This window comes from Pteronotus mesoamericanus, unplaced genomic scaffold (assembly GCF_021234165.1).
Source record: "Pteronotus mesoamericanus isolate MK-2021 breed Mesoamerican mustached bat unplaced genomic scaffold, CSHL_Meso_final contig_179, whole genome shotgun sequence".
NCBI lineage: Eukaryota > Metazoa > Chordata > Mammalia > Chiroptera > Mormoopidae > Pteronotus > Pteronotus mesoamericanus.
This window is the reverse complement of record NW_026555075.1, coordinates 3,956,181-3,973,517: the sequence shown is the minus strand read 5'-3', so window position 1 is coordinate 3,973,517 and position 17,337 is coordinate 3,956,181. Positions and strand designations below refer to the sequence as shown.

General features: G+C 33.9%; 1 protein-coding gene across 1 annotated transcript in view; it reads right to left on the bottom strand.

The window, feature by feature from the left end:
* TMEFF2 (transmembrane protein with EGF like and two follistatin like domains 2) overlaps positions 1-17,337 on the bottom strand; it is a 224,317-nt gene that overhangs the window by 104,239 nt on the left and 102,741 nt on the right. The window lies entirely within an intron of this gene.

The window sequence follows — 17,337 nt, the reverse complement described above, 5'->3', positions numbered from 1 at the left end:
ATTATGAACATATATCAATTAAAAAATATATGGTCATTGATGATGATTATTGATATTAGTCTTCTTTTCTCCTCAAAAATTACAATTATAACAATATACAATGTGTAACCTAATTATAAAATTAACTTCTCAAAATCAGGACATGATAGTGAAAATCAAGAAAAACTTTCTAGCATTTTGAGTCCAAATAATAAAAATCTCAGCAACACTTTTGCGGTGATGAATTATTGTTTATCCAATTAAAAAAAACTATTGAAAGCAAAAATCGTTTTCTTCGTAAATGAAAAATTGCAACAACCTAACTACTGCATAGATAATTTTATTCCATGAACAGATCATACATTTAGAAACAAATGTTTAAATCAAGATCTTTAAAAAGTGCACTTCTGCTAAAGGTCATGTATTTTTAATAGAAACAGAGTGTAAGCAATCAAGTATGGCATTAACTCCTATCTCTATGAACCTTAATAAAATAAAATTTTAACAAAGACATAATTTATTAACATGCACCCTGAACCTAACAAATCCAACCTTACTTATTTTCTTTTAATAAGCTATCTTCTCATTGTTTTTTCTTTGTTTACAAATAAGAGTTTTAAAAATTTACAAAAGCGAAGGTCTTTATTCCTTGATTTTATTTTATTTACTGCTGTGCAGATAAATGGTTTAATTTTTTTAAAAAAGGACAAGAAGACATCTCTGTAAGTACTCTATTTTATAGTTTTTCCAGGAAAGGTCCATTTATTTTTTTCAAAGCATTTTTTCCCCCTGTACTTGACTATTTGCACTTATATTTAAAAAGTTATGAATTAAACAGATTAACTTGAATTGCAAAAGTATTCGTGATAGGGTTTTATATGTGCAAGTCTTAAAAAAGAAAGAGTTCTCCCCAGAAAGAAAGGATTTTGAACTCTGATAAGATAGACAGCACTTATTATCCTATTACTTTAATACAGGCAAGACCATTAGAGTGGACCATGGGGATAAGAAGGAAGCTGGGGTCTCACCTCAGGGGAGACTGAACAGCTGAGGTTTGTTTCTTTATTACTTTCTTATTATTAATGCAACACAGAAGCTGCTAATGGGAGAGAGCCTTTTAGTGTTAGCAAGATTAGCGGCTTCCAGACTAAAACTTCCCATCACTCAGGAAACGCACTAACGCGCAATGGGAAGGTCCTTAATGAACAGTTACAGTCACTTAGGGGCAGCCCCGTTTTCTTTAGCAGTTGAGATCCTTGGTTAGGGATCTACTGGAAGTAACCCAGGGGATAAATTGTGCTAACTCACAATTATATACAATAGTATATACACAATATTAACTACATTATATATGATAATACATTAATCAAAATAATATATAATAGTGGTATTTATTATAAGAATTTACATATAGCATATATAATAGTTAAATATAGTACATATTACATGTACACACTATGATATATACACTATACTATAATATATTACCTAAGTATTATCATAATGAATTTAGGAAGTGCTCCCACTTTATGAGAGTTTGGTTATGACAGTATTATTATTTTGTTTCTTCATAAAAGCTATTTAAATTTTCAATTTTATTGATTTCTGCCATTATTTATTATTTCCTTTGTGTTATACACACAGGTTTTAATTTGTTATTTTTATAGTTTCTGAAAGTGGAAGAAGTACTTGATTTTATGCCTTTCTTATTTTCTAATATTTATAGTTAAATCCATACATTTCCTTATAAAGGCTTTTTTAGCTGTATCCCACAAATATATTGTGCTGTTATGTATTTTTGTTTTATATATATATAAAACACACATACACACACACTAGTAATATCTTTCAAGATTTTTTTCTCTAACCCATGGATTATTTCGTGAGTGTGTTTTTTAACTTCCAAATATTTGAGGGTCTTTCAAAGTATATTATTTTATTCATTTTAATTTAACTATCATGATTAGAGAATATATTGTTTAAATCTTTTGAAATTTACTGGAACTTGTTTTATGACTGAGAATATGGTCTACTTCCTTGAATAATTCATGTGCATGTGAGAAGTTGTAACTTCGTGTGGGGAGTAATTCCCTATAAATGTTACTTAGTTTAAGTAGATGGTTAGTATTGTTCACATGATCCATAACTGTACTGATTTTTAAATTGTCCTATTACCGAGAAAGAAGTGTTAAAATCTCTGTTAGTTACAGTAAAATTGTTTCCTGTTCTCTTTTGTTTTTTCTTGTATTTGGGAGCTTTGATAATGGGTGTAGAAACATTTAGTAGTCTTACACCTTCTTAAATAAATGACCCTTTCCTCATTATAAGATGAACCCTTTTAATCTCTAGTAATACTGTCATCTTGAGTCTACTTTGTTCTGATATTCATAGAGCCACATCAGCCTTCTTTTCCTTATTATTTCTATTCTTTTACACCCAACCTGTTTGTTAACATATTTAAAGTGTGTTTCTTGACAGACTCAAAGATACAGGGTCCAGAGTAATGGTGGCCAGAAGGGAGGGGCGTGAGGGGCTGGGTGAAAAAGGCGAAAGGATGACGAAATACAAATTAGTAGTCACAGAATAATCATGAGGATACGCACACGCAGATGTATATAAAACAGCATAGGAAATACAGTCAAAAATATTGCCATAACTATGTATGGTGCCAGGTGGGTACAGGAAATTTTAAGGGAACACTTTGTAAAGTATATAATTATAACTGAAAAATAAAAAAAGATAAAGTGTGCTTCTTGGAAACATGTAGTTGGAGCTTGCTTTTTAGATTCAGTCTGAATATGTCTGCGTTTGTTAAGGCATTTAGTCCATTTACTTTAAGGTGATTAATTTTGGGGTTTTTCTTCTGTTGCTATTTTGGTGATTGTTTTAGAATTACAATATGCATCTTTAAATTATCTTAATCTATTACTTAATGAACAATTTAAGAACTTTGTGAAAATATATTTACAGTCCACTCTTTGCATTCTTACTGTCATGTATCATACTTCTATGTTTGCTGCAGAATTCATGTTCTTTTATAAAATTAGTTTTATTTAAACAGCTATCTCATTCTGTGTTCATTTCAAAGGCAAAAGCCAGAGAGTTCAGTGTTAATGAAGACTCCAGCCTGCTACTGTTAAGTGAGCATTTGACTTCTGACATGCATTCGTTTTAACTTTTTAAGACTTACCTATAGTCTCACATTGCCCATGGAAGACACTATTGATATATGACATTTATAGTAGATTGCATTATTTTTTCCAATTATTTTTCCACCCTCTCCAATAAAAGAATTATATGTTCCTTTCTATAGTCACATAACTTGAGTTCCATGATATCACTTGGTCTTATGACTTGCTTTTGCCATTGAAATGGGAGTAGAAGTTGAGAAGCTATATAAAAAAGGGAAGGGAAGGGGAAAGTCAAGGAACATATAGCAAGGACTCATGGACAAAACCAAAGGGAAAGAGCTGAGGGAGGGAAGGTGGGAGGGGGCAAGGGTAAGAGGTGGGGGGGAGGCAGAGACAAATGTATTTAAAAAGTAAATAAAAAAAAAACCATCATGTGGATTTCTTGCTCTGCCCCTCTGCATTAAAAACAAATAAACAAACAAAAACACACACACATGCACACAAACAAAGCAGATTCTAGAGTAGGAGCTGTTTTTTCAGCCAGATCCAGAATGAGAAGATACATGGTACAGAGCCACCGTTGACCCTAGCTGTAGGAGCAAGAATTTTTTTGCCACTGATCCTGTAAGCCTCTGAGGTTCTGAAGTCATTTGTAACTATGGCTTACCTACTTAAAGGTGCCTAATAAGACACAGATTAATGTTATCAATAAATTCTAAGAAAACATACTTTCAAGTCATTTTCACATCTCAGCTTTTGGTTGCACCATTTTTCTACACAACCCTAGATGTTCTTTTAATTTTCTCCAAATCTTCCTTAAAATTTTTACCATTTCTTTTCTATACCAGCATATATTCTGCAATGTTTAAGGCATGTTTCTTCTATTATATTTTCATTTTTTCCTCAACAGAACACTGCCTTTTCCTGCCTATACATGGTTTTCATTTTTTCCTCCATGTGGCTCTCATACATCTCTTTGACAGATATAAAAGGTTGCCATTCAAATTAAGGAAGCATAAACATCAAACCCACTGAAAAACATAAATGAATAAAAATCTCCACACGTACCAAGACTGAAATAAAGTAGGCAGTCCTTGAAATTATCTGATTTTATCAACAAAGACAATGAGATTTCTAAGCTTAAATATGACCCATAAACACTGTTCTATACTCATTTTAAGTTGAGAAAAAACATTTACACAAATTTTATGTAGGCCTTCATCTGGATTTTTTTCAATATTTAGGAAACAATTTTCTCTTTCTATTTTAGAGTCAATGCCAATCGAGAACTCAGTGTTTTTTTCTTACATCAGTAGAATGACAAATTAATTCTTGGTAGACTTCTAATTTTTCCATTTTACTTATATAGATACGAGGACTTATCAGGGATAACATTCAATTATCTGTTGTTATTAAAATTATTTTGATAACAAAATTATAATAAACAGCAATTTTTCTTTTTAAATAGCTTGCACAAATTACTGTTTCATTATCACCAAAAGCTGAATTTTGAGTTCATCTTTCAATAAAGAAAAAATTCCACCTAAAGAATAGAAAGAAAATTTCAGATCAAAACTTTTCATTCCATTCTTTATGGATTTTGCCTTTTGTTTACCAGTTTTACCTTTTATGTGCTCCTCTGGCACATAAGTTGAACCTAAATGATGAGACCTGCTGACAGTTCCTAGAGGTTCATATAACTCTAGGCTGTTGTTTTTGAGCTTTGGTCATGTTTTCTTTTACATTTGCCAACATTTCCCTAGAAATACTAATATGACTTTAAAGAGAAATAAGAATAAAAATATTTTATTCATATTATAATGTGACAATATTTGAATAATAATTACACTGTTGTGTCATATTATTGAAATGCTGAAACAAGATACTTAGCATTTTAGTCTGTTACTTACAAAACAGATTTATTCTATATATGTATCAGGACCACAATGCAGTAACATGTGTTCAGATTTTAGGGAGGAAATCCATTATCTTTGTTTTTTTAATTAAAAAAACTACAAATCCACTGTTAATTTTCAGTTTTTAAGTGACTTAAAAGCTAAAAACTAAAGATAGGCTAAAATTATGTGTACACATAATGACTTAAAAGTCAAAAAACCACCTGAAAAGTCTTAAGAACCAAATTTCAAGACTGAGAAAATGTAATTTTATATTAAACATTCAAAAGAAAAAATCATCACAGAAAATTTAATTTTTCATAATTAAGCTAGTTTGCTAAAGCTCAAGAGTTTCTTTATAAATCACATGTAATTTATCTTCTATGCAACTAAAAATAATGTAAGAGATTGATACAATGCTACTATTTTGAGGCACAATTCTATTGTCATTTAAGTCTGACTGATTCACTCAGTTCTACCTCAGTTAGAACTGAAGATCCTCAGTTGATGAGAAAAAAGAGAAAGAAGGAAGGAAGGAGGAAAGGAAGGAAACAAGAAAGAAAAGGCTTATTCAGTTTGGTATCATGCATTGCAGAATTCCTCAGAGCAAGTTCCTGTGCCAGATTCACAAAACTCTGTCATATCAATCATGTGGTAATTATAAAAAATACTTTTATTATTCTCAGGATAGTTAATTTGAATTATTTTATGTAAATTTATAGAAATAATTTACTTTTCCTTATAAATGCCTGAAGGATAAAACATGTAATTTTTATTGGTAAGTTATAAACACTGGCTTGGGCTACATGGGATACTATAAAGCATGGTGAAGACCAAATTTCTGTGAGAGGAGACTGAGGAAAGACTGTGCGTTAGTAGGTGGAGAGAATAAATGTAGGTAGCACTTTTGCATAAATGTTCTGATGAGAACAGAGAATCAGGCATTAACTGGATGGGGATACAGATATTTTTATGAAAGGATAGAGTTGAGGCTTCATTTTCTGCTGAGAGAAATGAGGGAGCACAGAGGAACAAATTTATGCCAGAGAACAAGGGGATAATGACAGAAGCAATGGGCGTACCTACAGGTGTAGTAATTGTTCTTAGTGGTAGGAACACATCTTCTACTCTCCGTGAGATTGCAGAGTATGTGGGTACAGATGGAGGAGGAAGGTGACACCGGAAAGAGAGGATGAAATAGATCTCTGGTTATATTTTTTGCCTTTATTGTATTGGTACTTAATTAAGAAGGGCATGATCATTTGAGAGAAATGTGATAAAAAGAGAGATGTGAAATGCTGCAGGAGAGTGAACGTGAGTGAAGAAAGATCAAAGCTTTCTCAGCCTTGTTAGGCTAATTTATTGCTTTCCAATTTTGTGCTTAATTCTTCTAATTAGTGCATCTTTGATACATAAAGATATGTCTTCATTAACTTTCACTTTTGTATGTTTTTCGTAGACGACTTCTGGTATTGAGAACGTAAAGGAATTTTGTGACGTAGAAAGCTTTGTTTGAGTCATGACATAAAGACTAAATTGCCAGCAGAGTTAACTCCAACCTGCTGAATGTCAGTTAAACAAGAATCACTGTGCAATCTGGTAATGTCAGATATGTCATTTTTTATTTCCTAAATATTTTTCCATCCCATCACTACGGTACACATTTAGCCTAAACTTGTACTACCTGATCTGTGCACTTGCAAACTTGCCTATTTTAAATATATCTCTCATATGTCTTATTGAAATGCAAATCTGATTATAAATTTAAAATGGAAAATGACATAAATTCTAAAGGCAGTAACATGGTAGACACAGTTCAGGCCTACTGCTAGGAGAGCTGAATTTGGGTTGCCCAGACTCTTTCTTCATCTGCAGATCTCTTACTTGTAAAATGAGATGCCTGTCCTGCTTAGCTCCCAGGCTGTGCTGAAGATTAAGCAGGAGGATGTGTGAAAGTGCTTTGCACCTTCTAAATTGCTCTGCCACCCTAAGTAAGGTGTTGACATGAAGAAAGTGTTAAAGTTGAAATAAAGTCATTGTCTTATTCCAAGTAAGAAGGTTTTTTGAAGGAAGTCCAAGGCTGAGCATCACAAATGTGAATTGTTGGCTCTTGTGAGTAGCTTATAATGATACTGAAGCTTTGGTGGGAGCAGAGAAATGGGAATCACAAAACAACATAACAAAACAGACACATAAAAATATTGAGGAAATTATAGAAGAAATCTTGCATACACACACATACCCCCCCCCAAAGAAAACTCACTTGTTTTTTTTAATATTAATTTGTAAAGGACTGAGGAAAGAGCAGGTAAGACATGGACCAGAAGTCTCTGAGAGGTATCCTCAGAAACTGACCAGAGCTTTCAGCTCTTTAATCTAGTTAGTCCTTGGAATAAAAATGCTAAAGTAGTACTTTCTTATTAATGAAGATAAAAATGAAGTAAGGACTTTATCTTTTTTTTTTCCTACTTGCCTGCTAGGAGCATTGGTTTTCACTGTAAGCCTGAAGATATTCCATCTAACTTCCAAGTCCAACAGAGACTTAAAAATGAAATTTATAAAGGTCAAAGATTGTATAAATATATAACTTATTGACATAAATAGGCCAATGAAATGAAAGAACAGCAGCAATAATGAAGCCAATTTTAAGGTGTCACAACACTTTGTAAAATTGATAGTTGTAGAAATAATTTTTCTGAATTACCTGTAATATTTTCCAGTCTAATTTTGCTATTGAAGGTCCAGTCTCTAAATTTTGGAATCACAATAACTAAAATAAAAGGAAGAATGCCAGGGCTGGAATCTCCTATTTGCGGTAAGTTTCAGGGTGGTGCTAGATCTAGCCACATTCTTTCCTCCAAAACTCTGTATCTCATATTGAGAGACCTTACTTCATCTCACAATTCCCTTTCTGCCTATTGGCTCCAGTTGGTTTGGTGGCTCTTGTGATTCTTTTTTCCAGTTTACTGCTGTCTTTCAAACTGGGGCTTCAAACCTGTTAAGCTGTTGTGCAGAGCCTAGCGTTCCTGAAGAAAGCTCTTGTGATGCTGCATCTTGGAATCTGCCCCCACTAGCAGCTGAGTGAGGCGGGCCCCACTGTCCTCGGTTTCACTCCCTCCCAGAAAAAGTGCTCTCACATGCGTTATTTCAAATCAAAATAAACAAAAGAAAACAAGGCCTGAAAATGTACCCTCAATAGTGTACATATAGAAAGGTCAGAATTATCCATTTTGAAGTGTGAAAGAAGACATGAACATCTGCAAAGTAGGATAAAACCCCACAAAACAAAATCCACAAAATGACCTAAGAAAGCTGAAGTGCTGGAATAGGTTAGAAATTGGATCCAAGCTAATCAATATGTCTACTTACAGAACCATTAGTTCAGTCTAAAACTGTAAAGTGGAAAGAATGAATAATTATGGAAAAGATAGCTAGATTTTTAAAAACTGCATGGATTTTAAAGAAAATTTTATCACCATTGGATTGCCAGGCTATCCAGAGATAAATGGAAAGAGATAATTTTTAAAAAATTAATAATGCTCTATTTGGAATTTTGTAATGAGACCAATTTTCTAAACTTTAGATTTTTAAATGCAAACCACTTTCATTTATAGTCTCATCAGGATTCATGCATCTTTTATTTTTAAACACCTTACACCTGAGTTGTAAGATAACTGAAACTGAATCAATTCCCTGTTTTTGCAGATTTGGGAAAAAAATCTTCAAGTTTTAGGGAGACTTGATATTAGCCTAAACCATGAAGATTTAGGTTTAACATGAGCTATAGCTTATTACTCTGTTTAATGTTTGTTTTAAAAATTATAATATTGAAGGACATATATGCTAAACTTATCAGGCATAAAATATGATTTAACTTTGTGCATAAACAAAAACATATTGTTAAATACAATAAACCCAAGAAATATTTTAAAAGATCAAAATATTTGTATTATTCTAACATCGTGAGTTACACTGATAAAAATTAATAACAAAATTCAGAAAACATTTTTGTAGAGTTTTGTTGTTCATTTAATTGTCACTGAAGCATTTCTGATGACTATAAAATATTGGTTAATAAGGAAATTTGAATGATATTTTAAAAATACAAATAATGATTATGACAGAACCCTGTTTAGTTCAAAGGTTTCCTATAACCTTCAGGATAAGAATCCACAGTCCCTTATCACTGTGTTCACTTTTATGGCTGGTCCCCAACCTATCTCTCCACCTTCATCTCTTGCATCCCCGCATGCTCCGTATGCTCATGCTGTACTTGTGACTTAGCTGGGGATTTATACATGCTGTTTCCACTGGCTAGAGCAGAATGTCTCCTCCCCACCTCTATGGATGATTCTGACTCTAACTTGAAGACTCAGCTGAAGCATCATACTATTCAGGAAGGATGTCCTTATCTTCCTTTTACCTTAATCCTCAGGCTGTGTTGGGCTCTTGGTTTGTGTCCCCACACATTTTTAGAATGCATCTCATTGCGAAGGCTGGGTTACTTTCTTGATTCTCCCATTATTCTGGGAAATGTTTAAGGTCAACTTATATGTCTCATTTGCTTTTATATCCATCTTTAGCTTGGGAGGTGACAGAAAATAGTGGTCAGAAAGGGGAGTTTTGTATTGTAGCAGTTCTAGGTAATAGTAAGGTTTCCGGATAGCTAAACTGAAGTTGAAAAGACTGAGAAACTATGGGGCAAGTGTTGAGAAGAAATATCAGGTATATCCTGTGGTTGTCAGTAATGTTGTACATTAAAATGTCCAGGCACAGAGCAAGATTGCCTTTGCTGTACTCCCTGTGATTGAACAGGCTATGTAACTTAGTTCTGGCTAATGAGTTGTTGTTGAGTGGAAGTGACATGGATCTTTTCAGGCTAGAGGATTTAGTTGCTGGTTGGAGACCTCCCCTGCTATTGAAGGGTGATTTAGAGGGAGAGTACCCTTAGGATGCTATGGCAGGGAGATAGAAAAACATTGATCAGATGTGGCATGTAATTTGGAGAGAGAACTGACGAGTTTTACTGATGGATTTGGTCCAGATATAAAGTCAATGTTCAAGATAGCTACTCCATCTGTCTGGGTCACTGAGTGACTGCCTCCACCTACCGTCTTGCCCAGCCAACCTGCAGTGAATATATAGTGAGAATGAACATTGGCTATTTTAAGCCACTAAGTTTAGGGGCACATTTGTTACTATTGCATTACCTTGCATAACCTAGCATAACCTGAATATGTCAGAGATGACCTTAAGAGGCATGGATTCAATTTGTTCTACTGTGTTGATTTCCCTAGCAAATCCCAAGTACGTGACTACTGATGGTTACCCTAGAATAGGATATACGAAAGTAAGTCGAATGCTGAGTCATTGAGAAAAATGGCAGTAGGCAGTACTGGAGGTTTGGCAGCTTAAACCTAAAGTATGAGGAAAGGGTGGTATAAGCAAATAGCATGAATTTTGAAAAGAATCAATTTAGTGAGTGATAATGATAGACTGCATTAATGGTAGTTTAAAAATGACAGTGTGAAGAAAGAAGTGAATGACCTTACATGAGAAAGTGAAGTAGAAGTAGATTAGGTCTGAAGAGGTATTGTTGTCACTGGGGAGAAGACAGAAGGAAATCGTTGAAACATTTAAGACAATTTAACTTTACCTACTCTTTCACTAGAGCTAATATGGACAGTAACTATCATAAAAGTGCAAGAATATACAAGGTCTTGTATCCTTACATAGGCCCAATTTTATTTTCTTAGAGCACACAAGAAACATTTCCTAATACTTACTGGTATTTTAAAAATTATGTTCACATGCATGCTTTTAATGCCTGAAAGCACTTTGACACAAAGGTCCGACTGTGGCTGATTTGGGATATCCCAAATGGAAAATAGGAATGTGTTTTGAGATTCCTATCTCAAAACACATTCTGCTTCCTCCCCAAATTCATTCACACAGCATTCTGTACCATTGTCTTCATTTTTCTCCTATGTTGCTGAGGTTTCTTCATGCATATTTGTATTTTTAGATCAGATAAAATGAATAGAAGTTCTTTCTCTAAAAAATATGTAATGTGATTCAAATAAAATGTTAATGAAATAAAATATTGAAAGCTTTGCAAAATATTGATATGCAGCAACTAATTTTGTCTCTATATGCAATTGCTTTTTCTTTGTGTTTCTGAAGCACTGTTCTTATGGAATTATGTAGCTGTACAAGCACTGGTACTGGCAGAATTTTTAAGTGGAAGAGAATGGAGGTGGGGATATTTAATTGGACTAAACACAAACTCTTTCAAAATATGCCTAAATATGAGGTAGTACATAGGGACCAATAATATCTTTGCTGCATTTTTAAGAAAAAAAAAACACCTCCATATAAAAATACTTTTCACCAACATCAATACAGGTATCAAAATGAAGAGGCCTCTTCCTAGGGTGTTAAACTCCATGTTAAACCCCCAAAACATGGGTTGTCTTTCATGAGAGTTTCATTCCTCCTCTGCTCCCATACTACCTCATAACAGGTCAAAGGGGAAGGTTGTTATACACATTCCTTTGTTTAAAAAGGGATTTAAAAACAATGACAACAACAAAACATGTACCTTAGGTTTACTCCTAAGAGGGTCAGAGAGCTGAGGCAGTGATTTTTTTGGGTCCTGAGGGGCTAGTACAAAGACACAGAAAATATTCAGGTGAAGAATTTCTAAATGGGAAAGATGTGTTTTAGAGACAGCTTTTATTATGTATGAGCCACACCTGGCAGAGTTGCAGGGCAAGGTGAGTACATATGCTATAAACAAAATGAATCTCCTTAGCAAAAGCTGCTGTCTACTGAGAGAGGTGTGTGGGTGAGATATAACAGCCAAGAGCGTCGCTTTCATGGTGTATGTTTTTAAAAGCAGGTTTCCAATCAATTTTAGTGCAGCTGGGAAGATTTCAACTTATTTTTTTCAAGACAAATTACTTGGATTTAAGTCCTATTTAAAAAGCCCAAGAACTTCAGTAAAATTGAGAAGCCAGTTGTAGTTCCGTTGCACAGAAATGTACATAAAAAAAACCCTGGAAGATTGTTTACTGCATCTGTTAAATAATACAATATCGATATCTATGATTACTCCCGAGATCAAATTAAGAACATTCCTCATTTGTTGGTTTGTCTCCAAGGAAAATATAGGAAAACAAATGCTAATGAAAAGATTAATGGACTTCTCAATGCATAATACATTAACCACTCCCTTCAGCCTTTGAGAAACAAAATAAAAATTAGGTGTTGTTTAGCATAGTCTTGGTAAATACTGTGTGGTTTTGAGGTCCTTGTCAGTATAAATTTGATTTAAGTCTATGAATCTTTTCTGAATATTCCTATAGCTATCTAGATAGAAATATCATATGTAAAAATGTTTTTATTCCAGAACACATAAAACTTCTAGTGGTAAAGGAAGATTTAGATAACTCTGAAAGTTTCTTATCATCTGGCAACATGTCTCTTTGGTGGGTTCAGTGCTTGAAAGGGTCTTCTGAGATCACTGATCAGGTAAATCAAACTGTGGGCTGGTGAAAAGAGTGGGAACCTATAGCAATCTCATGTCTTTGCTTTCAGACTTCAAATTTTTCTTCTTATAAGCCAACAGAGAAGTTAGTGAGGTTGCTCCAAACCCATCAGCCCACCTTAAGTTTCTGCTACTGGTCCTGAGAAGGTCTGACTCACCTAAGCACAGACTGTGTTTAGTATTAACATTTGAAACCACATGTTACAAAAACCTGATATGTTGAGGAAAAGGTGGTGGGGAGAAGGCTGGAAATGTGCTGAGTTTTGTCTCTAAATTTTTTTGAGGAATTTTTTTACAACATGAAACAATCCACTTTAGTGACATTATCTTTATTCTATAAATCTTTATTGAATTATGATGAAATTAAATTTATTTTATATATCTTTTTTGCTTAATATCTGACTAAAAGCAATATTTTAAATTTCTACTATAAAAATAAAGTCTTTCAAAGATTATAAATCAAATGTTCTAAGAAGTGTGTTGTCCAATAGGGTAGCCACTTGTAGCTGTTTGAAATTGCATTAATTAAAACTAAATAGAATTAAAAATCCAGTCTCTTAGTTACACTAGCTACACTTCAAGAAATTAATAGCAACATGTGGCTAGTGATTACTGTATTACACAGGGTAAATAAAAAAACATTTTCATCAACATAGAAATTTCTCTTGGATAGCACTGCCCTGGAAAGATTTAGCTCAAATACAGCATATAATAATATTCAGAATTCAATCTTCCCAATTCAGTACTTTTGTTTAAGAGTCTCTACACCTATAGAAAATAAGAGATGGTATGACTGCCATTTTTATCTTTCTACGAGGTGGAGGAAACATCATGATACAAACATATATGGTATGACTATGTGTATCCTTTGGTATATTCTGTCTCTTGATTTATAATGAAACACAACAGAAATTCTTAAAAAGCCTTGCATTCTTACTCTATCTCAAGTGGTCAAAATATGGCTATCTTCTAACTTAGTCTCTAAACATTCTGATAAGAAATATCACATAAGAATTACTGTGACTGAAGCTCAACAGAGTACATGTACAGAACTAGGCACAGAAGAGTGAATATGTTTTTTAGTGAACACTTTTTGTTCTCTGTCCAAGGCTTTGGCTACTACACTTGCAATTCTGTTTATAGTTTGGGTTAGTGTGCCAGTCCCATACATTGAGATAATTATTGTGCTTAGAGCACAGCACAGATATATACATACTGCTTAGTGTATACACTTGTAAAAATGTGTTCTTTTCATGGGGGCCTATTTCTCCCATGTATATACTTAGCCATGCGAGTTTAAACCGAATCAACATAGGAGGCTTGAAGAGTATATAATTTGTAACAGAACAGACCTGATTTTTGGTGGCTAAAAATTTTCTAGAAAGGAATTATCTTCCTTACTGATACCAACAGGCCTCTCATTACCAGAAGTTTAAGGAGGGAGATTAATGCCAAACAAAGGCATATAGAGACTTAATTCTGTGTCTCATCTAGAGGCAGTGATAAGCTGTGGATCTGCTACTACCTTGATATTTTGGAGATAAATGGATGTCTGAATAAACAGAAGCCTTGAGTCTCTGCAGCTGTCACTAACATATTTCATCCTAATTGCAAAGTGTTTATTTTAAACACTAGAATACACGCTGAAAAAGCTATCCTCAGCTGGTGAAAAGGAGATTTTCTATTGCTGACTTTTCCAGATTAATTCAAATACTGTGGGAGATACTAAGGATGCCATTTTATTCTTTATACTTTTGATTTTGTATTCTGGACATAAGTTAAGGAAGGAAAGAAGGAAGGGAAGATGAAAGAAATGGCCTCTCTGGTTTCTCTGTGGGTTAGAACTGCCCTATTTTGCTTTGTGTCCTAGTATCCACATATTAATTGGCTCACAAAGAGGCACTTAGGGAATGTTTGTTGAATAAATGAAGGAAGAGATTTTGGCTGAGAAAAGACAAAGGGTTATTTTTAAATGTAATCTTTATAGTTACAATGTTTCTTTACTCTTTTTTATTCTATTTTTATTCTTTTTTATTCTATTTTTCTTTGTATTCTATTTTTATTCTTTTTTTTATTCTATTGCTTTGTTATATTTGAGGAACTAATAGGTATAGCTGTCCCTCCCACCCTCCTTCCTTTCTATCTCTCCCTAATTCTTTTTCTTCCTTTCATATTATCAAGGAGTTTTAGATTAATCAGTCATATTCCTGATATTTGGGAGTTTGCACTATACAAACATTTTCTTTAAATCTTTATTTATCTAAAAGCATAATGACAGTAAGGAATCAAGATGAAACTAGATATTAGTTTTTTTATTCAATGATATAAACCAATTTCTCTAGCATATTAATTCATTTTACTGACATTTACTGAACATCAACTATCTGGTACTAATTGAGATAAAGTTGTGAGCTAAATAAAGTCCCTGTCATCATGAAGATCAGAATATTATGAGGAAACACTTTTAAACATTTTTAATAACTTAAGGTTGCATGCTCTCTCTTTTACAAATTAGCAAGTTCATTTACTTATTTAGTCCAATTCATTCCCCCTACCCCACTTACCATCACCTTATTAAGAATTATTAAAGAGGAGTGAACTTGAAGGAACTGATTTTGCGTAACTGGACATTGATATTGTGGAACCTGGGCTCTGGGGTCCCACCGCAGAAGGTGAAGTGGCATGTGGGCAAGCGTGGAGCAGGCAGTGAGATAAAAGGTCTACACAGCAAGTGCCTAGGTGTATAATTAGGGTGAGAGTGAAGAACAAACTCCAGGCTTAGTCTTCTGACCACACACTACCTCTTACAATTCCCCAAATAGGGCAATCTGAGCTTCAGGTTGACCCTTTTCCTACTCTTTGCATTTCATTTTCTTTCTCAGAGAAATCTGGCTTCAGAAAGTGATATCCAAATGATAATGTGTCATTGTGCTGATGAGTAGGGTTACAATGCTTGAGACAGATAGATATAAGCAAGAAAGGCAGCTAGATGGCAGATCAAAGGCATTTGCTGACCAGAAGGTGGAAAATAGCAGTTGGGAGTTTTAGCAAATGCACTTAAGACTCTAGAGGAGCTTCTCAGGCATTTATTAGAAGCTATTTCAAACCCTTAGGGTTATGGAAGATTTTGTGAAAAGCGCCTCTTAACTGACCAACTGTCAATTAGCAAAGGAGAAAATGCCTCAAGTACTCCATTATCATGATGATCAAATAAACGGGCTTTGATTACTATAATAATGGTAGTATAATTTATAAAAAACCTCTGGTTTTAGATATGAAAGAATTTATAACTGGTGATCATCTGTAAAATCTACTGTGAAAAACTACAAGTATAATGGCCCAATGATGTCAATTATTTTTCTTCCTCCAACTCTTCAGGTGATCAAATATAATGAGAAATAATAATCATTAAGGTTTGATCATGCTAATCTAATTTTCTAGATGGCTTATTAACCTTCCAAGGATGTTTTTCTTCTACTTCTCGATCATGAGATCAGGCAATAATTAGGGCAAGAGTGAGGAATGTCAATTATATAATGATATGTGAGCGTACACAGGCAGGTATGAATATTTAGGCTTATGTTTTCAAGTTTGATTACATTCATGTACACACATGTAAGCACAACCTTCTGATTTCTTATAAAAAAAAGAGATTTAATAAAACATCTGTTTCAAATTGTGATTTAAAAATTTTTCCTAAGCTAATCCGGTCCCAAGTGCATCAACTTCAGAAATATACAGCAGCAAAAAGTAGAGTCTCCATTAAACAGTTACACAAAAACTTCTCTCACCTCAACATGTACTGGACTGAAGTCCATTAGGAGAAGCAATGATCTCCAAATATGACTAAATGTAAACACTCTTAAGAAGAGAAATGAATGATTATTCCAAAGGTTTGTTTATTTTAGAAAGACAGTGGCATTATTGGAAATCTTACCCTTTGTGACTGTGTGGATGGACCTGGAGAACATTATGCTGAGTGAAATAAGCCAGTCTTAGAAAGACAAATACCATATGATTTCACTCATATGTGGAATGTAATGAACAATTTGACAAAGAAAATAGAAACAGACTCAGACAGGGGACAGCCTGAGAGCTGCCAGAGGAGGGGGGGTTAAAAGGGTATAAAAGGTGATGAGATTAAACAAAACCCCAAAAAACTCACAGACACAGACAACAGCGTGATAATTACCAAAGCAGAGAGGAATGAGGTTGGGGAGATAGAAGAAGGTATAGGGGGGCATAAATAGATATGGAAGGAAATTTGACTTGGGGTGGTAAACACAATAAACTATACAGGTGATATACTACTTATATGCCTGAAACCCAAATAATTTTATTAACCAATGTCACCTTAATAAATTCAAGTAAAAAATAAAACTAAAAAAATATGAGTGCCGGGATCATTAGGATGTGTTTAACACCAGGTGAAGTCTAGACAAGTCAATGCCTTTGTACAATCTCTCGGAGACTTTGTTTCATCATCTGCAAAGGGAGATGACAACACTCATTATTGTGATGTTCCAAGACTGGGTGCAACATATGGAAAAATAGTGACATTTACTAGGACCCTAAATAACTGGTAGAAATTATTATTCTTTAGTTTTCTGTATTGTGAGCTATTTCTTCACTGAATTCATTTATTGAATCTAGACAAAAATATTTATATGTGAACCTAATCTCTTGTGTTCCCTTTCCTCTGAATTGATTTCAGTTGTTGGACTTGAACAGCAATGGAGAGAGAAAATTTTTACCTTGGGCCTTAGAAATACACTGCAGAGGT